Source organism: Acipenser ruthenus, chromosome 36, assembly GCF_902713425.1.
Source record: "Acipenser ruthenus chromosome 36, fAciRut3.2 maternal haplotype, whole genome shotgun sequence".
Taxonomy (NCBI): Eukaryota; Metazoa; Chordata; class Actinopteri; order Acipenseriformes; family Acipenseridae; genus Acipenser; species Acipenser ruthenus.
In genome coordinates this window covers 1,984,689-1,997,930 of record NC_081224.1, presented here as the reverse complement: position 1 = coordinate 1,997,930, position 13,242 = coordinate 1,984,689, and the positions used below count along the sequence as shown (strand labels likewise).

The 13,242-nt window shown below is 39.3% G+C and overlaps 1 protein-coding gene across 2 annotated transcripts in view; it reads right to left on the bottom strand.

Annotated features, from left to right (window-relative positions):
• LOC117402050 (noelin-2) overlaps window positions 1–13,242 on the bottom strand; it is a 110,828-nt gene that overhangs the window by 82,431 nt on the left and 15,155 nt on the right. The window contains exon 1 of one of the 2 annotated variants that reach the window (XM_059008062.1): window positions 3,655–3,677. The exons of the other annotated variant lie outside the window; for it this stretch is intronic. The gene's annotated coding sequence lies outside the window, so the exon portion shown is untranslated. Of the gene's footprint in view, window positions 1–3,654; window positions 3,678–13,242 lie in introns of those variants that run through there. 2 annotated transcript variants of the gene reach the window in all.

Below are 13,242 nucleotides of genomic sequence, written 5' to 3'. Positions count from 1 at the left end.
TGTAACTACACACACACAAAAAAAAAAAATTGGATATCCCCTTTAAGAAAACCTGTGCACTCGCATACAGAGGGTCCTCACAACTGCTTTATATCTGCACGGTATCAGAAACATTCGAGAGTTCATTGGATCACAGCCAGATGCAATCCCGACTGTCTACAGGAGGCAAGGTTGGTGAAGATTGGTGCAACATCAAGGAAGTTACCGTGGTTACCACGTAGCGTGTGACAGACAGACATACGGACGGGCGTGCAGACCCTACAGCTATGGCCAAGTTTTGCATCACCCTATAGAATGAACTAATTTTGCTTCATAAAGTCGAATGAAACCTGCTGAATAATGTTACGCTAACATGTTGAATTACACACCGCTTTTTGGTTTTCCATATACTTAACGAAAAACTGACAAATTGAAAAATGTCGAAATCTCATATGAAATACTACTGTACTACTATTATGGCTTCAGGTAGACTTTTTGCGTTATCATTTTGTAGTTTTTTGATTACATGATGTTAAATAAAACATCAAAATTATGTTCATATAGTTTCTTTTTGTTTTAATTATGTCTCAATTCTAGGTGATGCAAATCTTTTGGCCACAACTGTAAACCTGGTTTCAGTAATTAGTTATCCAGTTATCCACAGGAATCGTTGGGAATCAGCTGACTTAAATTATAAAGAATTACAACAGCATTGCTGTGTTACAAGGTATAATTACTAGCACGCATTTGTTTGCAAAAAGAAAAATTGCTTTGGCTTGTGAGTCAGGGGGGCAGGAACCATCAACGCAAACGCTAAATTGCAATTCCCTCATTGTTTAAGATAATAATTATAATTAAAATCCACTTCAGAAAAAAATTATAAAAGCCTTCAGCGCCAAGCCTGCCGCGACCCAGAGAGACCCACCTGGTTTGTTCGAACAGCCCAATAAGGGAATACTAGGGGAAAAGAATAGAGAAATCAGCTGAGGGTGCCATTCTCTTACACTACGCTGAATAACGAAGAAGTGCGAGCAGTGATCTGTGCTAATCACTTGCTCCATCCTCCTCTCTGATTGTAGGGTTTAGCTGCAGTTAGAGAGTGCCCGGTGAAACCTCAGCTCTGGAGCTCTGTAATTGCATTGTTATTACATCCCACACACATGAATGGATGCGGGCTGGCAGGGGAGTGGGGGAGCAGGACACTATGAAAGAACCTGTTGAAACGCGAACGCCGTCACTGAACGGCAGACAGGCAGATCCGGTGTGGGCTTGAGGGACCTATAAAATCATATTCTTTTATGTCAGACCTTTCCATTACTGCAATCCAAGACAACCTGATAACACAGCCAGCAAATAAGAACCTAGGAAGTTTAGCTTATGGAACTGTCTGGCACTGTAGCACAAGGGCTCAATATTGAGGATTGAGACGTACGACAAATACTAAATAGATGAACATAATTTAGATCTTTTATTTATTTCTTAGCAGACGCCCTTATCCAGGGCGACTTACAATTGTTCCAAGATACTTCATTATACACTATTTCATGTTATATAGATATCACAATTTTTTTTACATACAATTACCCATTTATACAGTTGGGTTTTTACTGGAGCAATCTAGGTAAAGTACCTTGCTCAAGGGTACAGCAGCAGTGTCCCCCACCTGGGATTGAACCCACGACCCTCCGGTCAAGAGTCCAGAGCCTTAACCACTACTCCACCATGCAATCAAAGAAACTACAAAATGATATCGCAAAAGTCTACCGGAAACCATAATAGTAGTACAGTGGTATTTCATGTTAGATTTCGAATGGTCACATTTTTCGATTTGTATTTATTTTTCGTATATGGAAAACTACAAAGCGGCATGTAATTCAATATGTTAATGTATCATTTGACTTTATGAAGCAAAATTTGTTCATTCTATAGGCATTGCCAATATTCATTGATTTATAGACCATTTCCGCATATAGGTATTCATGACAGCACTTCTGAACTTTTTACCTAAATCAGAATAATCTTATCAACATAATAACAGAGTTGCACAGACCTTGAATATCTCTAATCTTGGACTACCGAACGCTAACTTAGATAAAGGAGTCCAAGATTAGTGCCAGTTCTGTGAAACCAGCTTTATAATACCACTCTCTGGGACAGTATTTTGTGTTTTTAAAAAACAGGTAGTTAATCAAACTGAACCAAACGGACACAAAATGTGTAAATCTAAAAAGCTCTATTTTTAATAGGGGACACTAATAAGTGCAGAACATCTGTACTTAACCTACCACACTGCTCCTTCCTGGTGCATTCTACCTTAAACCCCTTGGAAAATGAGATGCAAATCTTATTGGTTCCCACCCAGATCAAATAATAATGAACTGAAGTGAATTGGGTATGATGAAGACAGCTGTTCTGCAGTATTTGCACCTTCAGATGCTTTTCAAAGTTAATAACATACTGTATATTAGAAATGAAAAAAGCTCAACAGCATGATGACAACGGGAACTTAGCAGCATAGAACCAACGAGGAGAGCAGAATGTTGTTGGTTTTTTTGTACCCCTTTAGGGAACACGCTTCTAAATACCAACACCCTCCAACCCTGCAGATTTTGCCCCCGTTAGTTCCTGATCTGTCAGCGTCACTTGCTTAGAAGAAATAGACTGGATAGAGACTGAAACAGGGAGCATTTTACAGCCTGATTGAAACATACAGACCGTTTTAGCTGATAACGAGCATTTCTGATTCAGACAGGGCTACAGTTTGCTTTTCGTTTCAAGGTGCGTTGCGTGAAATACCTCAGGCAGTCTACTTCCTCTCTAAGCCCTCAGCAGAGTACCCAGACTGCAATTTATAACCAACAGAAGGGGCCCGGTTTACCCATCCTCTGCACAATTAGACCACTTTTCAATGCAGTGCTAAATTGCAACAAGCTTCATTAGTGCCATTAAGTGAAAATCAGATTTGCAGGAAATTATTCTCATTAATTGAATTTGCACTAGTATTGGCTATTTTGTTATCATGTTAACGTGTGGCTGAACTAATTATGCACTAATATAGTCTATTATGGGCCTCATATTGCTGGGTGATATTCATGACCTGTTCTGTATGCCCATAATCCTCCAACAGGAATCTGGGTCACAATTATTACAGTCATTATCATTAGCATCATTTCAGCCAGCATCATCCTTAATGTCCTGGAATCAATTTAATAATAATAATAATAATAATAATAATAATAATAATAATAATAATAATAATAATAATAATAATAATAATAATAGTGGCAGGTAGCTCATTTTCACAAAAAAGAGCAGTTCAGCATAGATGTCATAAACCACAAGACGAAATACATTATTATATACTACCAGTAATTCATATGCATTGCCTGTACAAGCCATCCGTTATGTTTCATAATACATTTTATATATAGTGGTGTAGCGTCCCAGCCAAGGCTGGTCTGCCCCCTTTAAAGATGACCCAGAAACTTGCAGTTTAAGTGCTTTTGCACACTTATTATTTACAATAACCAAAAATAAAATCCACAAACGTAACTCCACCAAGTCCTAAACTTTACACTAGACCAATTGGTCCACCAAACCTCCCGAGCTAAGAAGGGACAAGCTAAGCTCGTTTACTCAACAAAACCCACAGTCCTTTATTCTTTCTTTTTTTACCTTCACTTCTCCATACAGCAAATCTCTCTCCAACCCCCATCAAAGAACAAACCAACTGTGGCCTTTTTATTACCCCAGCTGATCTGCCTTTACCAGTTACCTGATCTTCCCATACTAATAATCAGGCCTCTGGCTTCACTTTGCCCTTTTCAAAGATGGTGCCTTCTCCCTCATACCCAGGGTCCGTATTACAGAACAAGTTCCTAACTTTCTTTCCTATCGTATCTTTCATTGCTTGTCTGAATAGAGCAGGTTACAGCTCGAGCTTCAGGTAACTCTGTCACCAGAATATACATGTTTTTAAATTACGGCGTCTAAAACCGATTCAGTTGTGACAAAGAAACGTGAGGCTCTAAATTTTACTCGGGAAGAGAATAAGGTTTTCGCAGAAATAATACAATTAAATCCAGTTAAAAACAATAAATACCGCAATTTTTACAAAAACATCAAAATAAGCAATTACTCAATTTCAGTCATAAACACCATTTTATTTTAATTAGGAATGACAGCACACAACAATATCGCACAAGCTAAAGGAAAGCTAAAAAATAAGAACAGGGCAGCAGTGTGGAGTAGTGGTTAGGGCTCTGGACTCTTGACCGGAGGGTTGTGGGTTCAATCCCCAGTGGGGGACACTGCTGTTGTACCCTTGAGCAAGGTACTTTACCTAGATTGCTCCAGTAAAAACCCAACTGTATAAATGGGTAATTGTATGTAAAAATAATGTGATATGTGAAATAATGTGATATGTTGTAACAATTGTAAGTCGCCCTGGATAAGGGCGTCTGCTAAGAAATAAATAATAATAATAATAATAACAGCACTATGATGTTCGTGCCTCCGGTGTGAAAGAAAGTGTGTAATAGGATTGTGTACATTAAAGAGACCTAACTTGTATTTTTCGAGTTACATTACATATAAGCCGCTGGTTATAATTTAATAGAGCGTCTCGTCGTGTAATACAATAACACGACAGAATCAACACAGAACACTTTATATCTTACTCCTCAGTAAAGTTTCAAATATCCGTTATCATAATTATCCTAATCACAGAAAGTAACTTGTGAGCGCGTCTAACTCGAACTCCATGCTGTCCCGGACATTAACACAATGAACCTCCTTCTCTCACGGGACGTGGAGCCAGATCTAGATGTTACATGTAGCTTACTGTAAAAGGTACACATCCCAAAATATACTAACGGATCGTTATGGTTCACTATAGAATATGCTGTATATAATAAGACCTAAATGCCCAGAAATATTTGTGCAATACAAAACTTAAAATCTAAAGCATAACAACAATAATACATGTGCATCATTTTCATGCATGGTTTGTTGACATGATGACTTCATAATAGAATGCTTATTCCAAGGTTCCAAAGTGCCTCATTTGAAAATGAATTCACTGTATTTTTGCTTTCTGACAGGAGTTTGAAAAGCCTAGCAAACAAGTCTAAGCCCCCACAGCTAGTTACCATTTTCCTTAAGTCTGTTAATCTGCTTTTAATATATTAAACATTGAAATTACCATAGGCATTTTCATTGAAGTAGCGATGATTTCGCACTTACAGTACTGTATAGTCAATTTTATAATTGTACATGTCTCAATTATTTACAGTAATGAAAAATTGTTATTGAAAATTGTTCTAAAAGTAAAAACACCACAGCAACCCACGCGCTCTCTCCTAATTACAAGCAAACCTAATGTATTTAATTGTACTTACTTTTAAAGATAATAAAAGCTATATTTAACAGACTCCTCTCTCTCTCTCTCTCTCTCTCTCTCTCTCTCTCTCTCTCTCTCTCTCTCTCTCTCTCTCTCGGCTTTGCAATGCTTACCTATGCTTTACCATGCTTTATTTCACTGCTATGCTTTTATAAGGTTCATAAGGGTTATTACCAGACAAATGAATCAACACTAAAGATTCCCATTGATCTATTTTCTCGTCCTGCCTCTGTGGTTTTTTCTAATGTATTAGTTGGATAGTGCTCAATGATTTTGTGTGTGGTAGTGTGCTCTTATTCATCTCTCACGGGCAACACTGTCTCCTGATCTCTAATTTATACAGCAGTGATTCACCGAACGAGGACGGCGTGTTGACTTAACGATATTGCCCTAATTAAGCACAATCTGTTCAGCGTTTAATCAGCCTGAAATCTTCGTGCTTTTAGGAAAACGGAATCAAAGAGAATGGGAGTGGAGACAGGGGGAAAAAAACGTAATTATTCTTGAGTTATTCATTGAAACTGGATATAATGGTGTTTGCTGGAGGGCGAATGGATATTTACAATTCTCGTTTTGTTTGGGTCTAGTCTTGTGGGCGAGACGGCTCTGAGAAAGGAAATAGAAAGAAAAAAAGACACAGAAACACGCATTCGCTTCAAGCCACACACAGCCTTTTAAAAAAAAAATGCCCCCCCAACTCAAAAAAAGCACAAGATTTAGATTTTGACCTCGAAATCTAACCAGCAAGGCCAGGGCTGGCCACTGGTTCTGGAATTGGGATTGGGAAAGATTACAGAAAGCTTAGCAGCAGCAGGGTCAGGCCTGATCCAAATCACTTCATAGAATTATATATCGCATATTGGCAATCAACCAATCACAGTGCAGTACTTGCCAAAATTCTAGTACCTCTTATGCTGTGTACAGATGTCATCCCGTGCATAGAACACCACTCCTAATTCCAGTGATCAAAAATCAATACAAAAAAACACAGTTGACAGTTGATTTTGGACTGAACCATTTAGTGGACAGGAATGACATTAAAATCCGCGGACCAGTGAACAACCTGCAAAATCAAACGTATATGTAAGATTGAATTTGAGTTGGCTGGTTCCTGGCCTCAGTGCGCGGTGGGTGATGTAAGAAAACTGAAGATTATCGTTATCAACATATGATTGCATGTCCACTGCATTCATTGATAGGCTCTTAATTCAAGTTGCAAATGATATCATTTTAAATTAACCAGTGTTGTTGTTTTCTTTTTCTTTTATTGATTCGAAACGTCATTTTAATAATTTAGGTCAGATTAATCAATGTCCAAAATGTTCTTGAGGGAAAGGGTTACCCCGAACCTCAGCCCACCCCCCTTTTTAAAAGAGAAAAAAAAGAGAAAAATGACTTTTTTTATATTCATCTGGAAATCAGTCCTAAAAACAAAGATGTTTAACCTGCCACATTTTAATTGTACTCAAGTGCTGAAGATTCAATATCCATTAATGCTAGAAAAGAAACTAATAAAGTGAGCGAAACGTTATGACAAGAAGCCTTTGTCGATGTCTTTGTGTTAAGAATACAAAGACATTGACAAAGGATTCCTGTCATGACTTTTGTCTAAACTGTACTAATGTACACCCTATGACTGGGTGTTGAACAGTATGCGTCAGTGCACAAGTGTAGTTACAAAAAACGATATGAACATAATTTAGATATTTTCTTTAACATCATGTAATCAATGAAAACTACAAAATGATTTTGCAAAAGTCTACCGAAAGCCATAATAGTAGTACAGTATTTCATGTTAGATTTTGAAATGTCAATTTTTTCTATTTTCATGGTATATGGAAAACTACAAACTGGTATGTAATTCAATATGTTAACATATCATTCGACTTTATGAAGCAAATGTGTTAATTCTTTATGCATTGCCAATAGTCATCTATAGACCATTTGCACATACAGGTATTCATGACAGCATTTCGGGACTTTACCTGAATTTGAATAAGCTTATCAACAGAGTTTTATTATTCAGCAGGTTTCATTCGACTTTATGAAGCAAAATGAGTTAATTCTACAGGGTGATGCCAAACTGTTGGCCAGTGCTGTAGTCCAGCTAGTACAAGAACCCCCCTCTGCTCTGTGCTGTCGGAAGATTATCTCCTGTGCAGTACAGTGAGTATAACAGCCTCCCTCTGCTCTTTACTTGAGAATGACAGTGTCATCCAACAGAGGCTTAACACAGTACACCCCACCCCCCATCGGCTTGTGCATTAAACCATTACTTAATTGCCTCTGAGTCGTTAGGAACTTAAGTGAGAAAACTATTATTTTAACTGCTGCAGGGAACAAAGGGAAAAAAAGATATAATGCAAGCGGCAGGGAATGAAGGAGCCAGCTGCAGCTTGGAAGCTTGTTGCAGACACAACCCTGCCAGCAGGATGCCAGACGCAAGTGTTTCTAGTTTTTTGGCAGATGTTCAGGGATGAAAACAGAAAGCTCTGCCTTGCATGGCTAGGAGGCTTGTGATTTAATCAAGGCGCTGGTGTTGTTAACTCAGCGTCTCCATATCGCCCCCTACAGCAGGGGTCCTTTAATGCAGGGTCTGGTTGTTACAACTCCAAGAGCTTATAAACTGTATAAATACAGCTCTGGCCAAAAGTTTTGCATCACCCCGTAGGAACTGATTTTGCTTCATAAAGTCAAACAAAACCTGCTTAATAATGTTACGTTTAACATATTGAAATACATACTGGTTTGTAGTTTTCCATATACTTAACGAAAAACTGACAACAATTTTTAAAAAAAGCAACATTTCGAACATGAAATACTACTGCACTACTATTATGGCTTCCGGTAGACTTTTGCAATATCATTTTGTAGTTTATTTGATTTCATGTCTGAATCCTAAAATTCTAGGTGATGCAAAACTTATGGCCAGAGCTGTAGAGACTTTTAATTTCAAAAAGGATACCCCCACCCCCCCTCTCCAAAAAGAAAATATGCAAACACAGCATGAATGATTACACTATGTAACACAATTTTTGTTCCTGGGTAGTAAGTGTTATTTCCTAATTGCTTATGCCTCAAAAGTATAGAAAATGGCTATTATTCCCCACAAACTTTGCTTTTGTGACCAGGACAGTGATATTTTGAAATTTACCTATTTCCAATGAGAAAACAGGCGAATTTGTGTCTTTTCGTTCACATAAAGTCAGAAAAAAACAACATATGAATCCAAATTAAAATGTATTTATACTAAAGTAATACAAAAATGACTACAAAAGATTTAGAAGTGAGTAGTTTTTCGAGATTTACGATTATACTGTAAATCACTTTCATGAATCAGCCCCCAAATGTAGTCTCCCATCATGTTCTCGTTATACTGTCCTTGGTAGCGGCGTTCAAAGTCCAGTATATCCTGGTGGAAGCGCTCGCCTTGCTCCTCCGAGTACGCTCCCATGTTCTCCTTGAATTTATCAAGATGAGCATCAAGGATATGGACTTTGAGGGACATCCTACAGCCCATTGTGCCGTAGTTCTTCACCAGAGTCTCAACCAGCTCCACATAGTTTTCGGCCTTGTGATTGCCCAGGAAGCCCCGAACCACTGCGACAAAGCTGTTCCAAGCCGCTTTCTCCTTACTGGTGAGCTTCTTGGGGAATTCATTGCACTCCAGGATCTTCTTTATCTGTGGTCCGACGAAGACATCGGCTTTGACCTTTGCCTCGGACAGCTTAGGGAAGAAGTCTTGAGGGTACTTGAAGGCTGCCGACTCCTTATCTAGAGCTCTGACAAATTGTTTCATAAGGCCCAATTTGATGTGCAGTGGTGGCATCAGCACCTTCCGGGGGTTCCAGCCGTACTCATCATACTTCAAGGCGTCCAGCAAGGTCTTGATGCTGTTGTAATCCTCTTTGAGGTGCACCGAGTGAGCCAGGGGAAGAGACGGGTACTTGTTACCATTATGGAGCAGCACGGCTTTGAGGCTCCTGGATGAGCTGTCAATGAAGGACAGTATAACGAGAACGTGATGGGAGACTACATTTGGGGGCTGATTCGTGAAAGTGATTTACAGTATAATCGACTTTATGTGAACGAAAAGACACAAATTCGCCCGTTTTCTCATTGGAAATAGGTAAATTTCAAAATATCACTCCTGGTCACAAAAGCAAAGTTTGTGGGGAATAATAGCCATTTTCTATACTTTTGAGGCATAAACAATTAGGAAATAACACTTACTACCCAGGAACCAAAAAAAAAAAAAAAAATTGTTACACGGTGTTATTAATGATATTCCAGTCTCATTTCAGGTGTCATTTCTAGGCAGCTAGCCTCGGTGAGTGATCATTATTGCTTTAGGGGGTTGACCCTCGGAAAGACACAAAACAGAGCATGCCACTTTCATATTGCATAAAATTCCTAGAAAAAATAAACTAATTACTTTTCGAAAGGGATGGCTGAGCCGGCTGCAAAAGGATGGATTAATAACCATTGACAATACATGAAAGCTTGCCCGGGCTCTTTGGTTTTGCAGAGTTGCGAGATGCTGTGTTGAATATCAGCTAAACATTTCCTTTCATTTCTCCTTGCCTGTTTGATCACTGCTGCAGAGTTAATGAACGGGAGGGAGGGATAAACAGGACGTATGAGAGTTTGGCAGCAAGTGCAGTTTTCTAATGGACTAAGACTCTGATTTGGCTACATTTGCATGCACAATTGTATCACAGTGAATGCCTTTTGAATATGCACATCTACAACAGCAGCTAGGCTAGGGGCTGCTTGCAATCTCCTGTACTATATTTTCACATCAGAGTATTGTATTCAAATGCCCAGCAGGTGGCGTTGGTGTGTATACAGAGTGCAATGGAAGCAGCCCAGACATTCGGCATGCTGTGATACCATTGCTGACATGTACTGAAACTCAATGGTCTTGCAATGAATGTCAGCATGAGTTAAACGTTATTTGGCTGTGGCGCATTGTCCCGCAGTGGGGTACTGAGGACTGATCTTATAAAATTGTTATGGTTTGAACATAATATAAATATTGAGGAGTGCCCTGAATCTGGTTAGTAGGTGGCTTCCAAGGAAAATCATATCAATGTAATCTAAATTTGGTGTCTCAGTTGGGGGCTCTACTTAGTGTAAGCCGGTAAAGATTCAAAAGAGCCTGCCTGTTTTCTTAGGCAAGGGTGTGGGAACTTGGGGTGCTGGGTGGAGCGGTACTGGCAGTACAGGGGTGCTGTGTGCCTGCTGGTGCAATGACAAACCATGCGAGTTTTGTGAATCTGATGAGCTGTGTGTGCAGTGTGCTGCGTCTTTTTCCATGGCTTTGGAACATAAATAATAGAGTAATCAGAGCTGACTGTCAACACAGGGGCAGGATATCTTAAAAATCACGCGGTTGCAATCTCGCGAGACTCGATTCGTAGCTGGAAGTGGAATGCATTAGACGAGCGTGTGAACAGCAGAACACTTAAATGCCCCCAAAAAGAATATAATTTTTTTTGTAAATTCTTTAGCGGCACTGCCTGCTCAAATCGGCTCGTCACAAATGCAGCTAAGTGAGGTTGCTGCTTTGTAGAGCAATACTAAAAGCACACAGTGACATTCAGGACGCGATAGATATCCATTGCCTCATCGTGCCTTGGAGCCTTTCCTTGTGCACAACGTAAATGAAATACAACTGTTCAACCTGTTTTTACAAGTAAACATTTCTCAATTGCAGTATGTAACTGGATTACAGCGTTACAAGCTACTTTTCGATTTGTTTGCTCTAAACATTTTTTTGTAAGCACGTTGTAGCAAGGACTGTGGTTAAAGATTTTTTTGGTCACTTAAATAGATAAACAGGTGTTGATGCTGGCTTTGTTGTATTAAGATATTTAGCATAATAGCAACTGAATACAAGGGTTATTGTTCAGTGGCTTTCAGCACCCCTGTTATAAATGTTGTTCAAGCGCCACTGTTCTGAGGCACAGGTTTTAGCACTTCTAGAATACAGAACTCTAAAGACATACGCTACGATTCACTTGTGGCAGCAGCTCCTTACCCTCCCACTCACTGTAACACAACGTACAGTAACTCTGCACATTAACATCCAGGCGTTACTGGATCAATTAGATAATCAAGAACTATCCCTCCAGAACTAATGAAACGCTTAGCAGACCTGTCCTGTCCAACAAGTGCCAGTGGCTGATATTAACAGTGCTATGGTGGGTGTTTCATTTCTTTTCCCCGAGCCCTTGTGTCTTGTGTGCTCATAAAAAAAAAAAAAAATCATATTGGTGGCAGTCACCGCACAGGAGTTTACAGCGAGGACACGATCTGTCACTTTTAATTTGTTCTGCACCATACACCAGTGCACTGTGATAATAATGGGGTTAGCAGGATCTTTTTTTTCCTGTTTCTTTTTAAAGGGAACAATCTCTTGGCAAGTGCAATGCAGTCTGCTAACCTTCAAAAGAGACGTCCCGTCAAATTTAGGTCGAAGTTGAGACTCTGCGTTGATGCAGAGCTGCGCTGGAGACAACAGCAGTCTGATTTAATACCGGGTCATGACAAATTGAGCTTACTCTCCCTTTTCCTTCTCTACCTTGTTTACAACCTGTTCAGACCCCTATAGAGGAGGATATAGCACAGACGATGAAAAGGCTGCAGGGTGGGAACAATGGGTGTATTGCACTGGTCTGGAAGTTAAAGAAATTTGGTGGGCTCAACTTAACCGTCCGTGGACATCAATAAATCAATTGACTTTCGAATTGCCCGAAGGTTAAAGGTTAGGTTTCTGCCAGGAGTCTCACTTTTTTTTTAAACCGAAAGAGAATCTTCTTAAGTTTATATTGGGCTGTGATTGCTGTAGGCTTCACAGTAGAGGTGCAATAATCAATCCATTGAACCAGTGGTCTTCAAAAAAATGTCATATGAGGACCGCACAGATTCTTTAGCACATTAACCTTTAACCTTTTAAAGATAACATTGTAAATCCAAAGCTTGCCTTAACATGTGGACGAGCAGAACTGTGCCAGTTGCTCCTTGACCTTCTGCCTGCTGTATTTATAATCAGTCACTGCAATCCTTGTAAGTCTTAAAGTTCATGTGTCAGTTTGTTTCTCTGTTTTGATTTCACAGTGTTCATTGTGGAAAAAACAAAAAATGATAGCACTTTCTGAACACATTGGCCGTGAATATCAAATAAATAAATAAATAAATATAGACATTTCTTTCTTTCTATATTTGTATATTTATTTATGTATTTGTTTATCATTTTGGCATAGCAGCTACATGATCCCTTTCATCCTCTAAAATTGCAGCAATCTCTAGCAGCACATTGGGCTCCATCAGCACAGTAGTCAGTCACTGCACACATATCAGACCCTATTATTATTTTTTTTTTAGACAGAGCCTGTTTGAAATAGGTTCCCATCTCCATTAGGACTCTGAAACAGGCGGAACCACTTTAGACGGAAAATACTAAATTCAACCACAGCCCTTTGATTTTTGCACAGGAGGTATGTTAATTAGGTACACACTTCATTTGCATAGCATTCCTCAAACTGCTGGATTTTTAGATTTTAGATTTTTGCTCGGAACAAGTCGGAAAGTTAAAACCCCGCCACAAAAGCCCTCCCCGACGGTCAGAAAAGCTTTGATATTCAGAAGCAATGTTCCAAAAATGATGAACCCTGTTTGAGCTCAGCTTTCAAAATGCAACCTGACTGAAGTTCAACTATTTCATGTTCCACCGTTGCTTGGTCTGCTCCCAGGTCTGTGAAACAAGGCGACGCTGATGAAACACTTGCGTGGAAAGGGTTCTCAATAAAATTGAAAAGTTCCTTCAGGCCCATGACATCTTCGAATCTTGTTTGAAA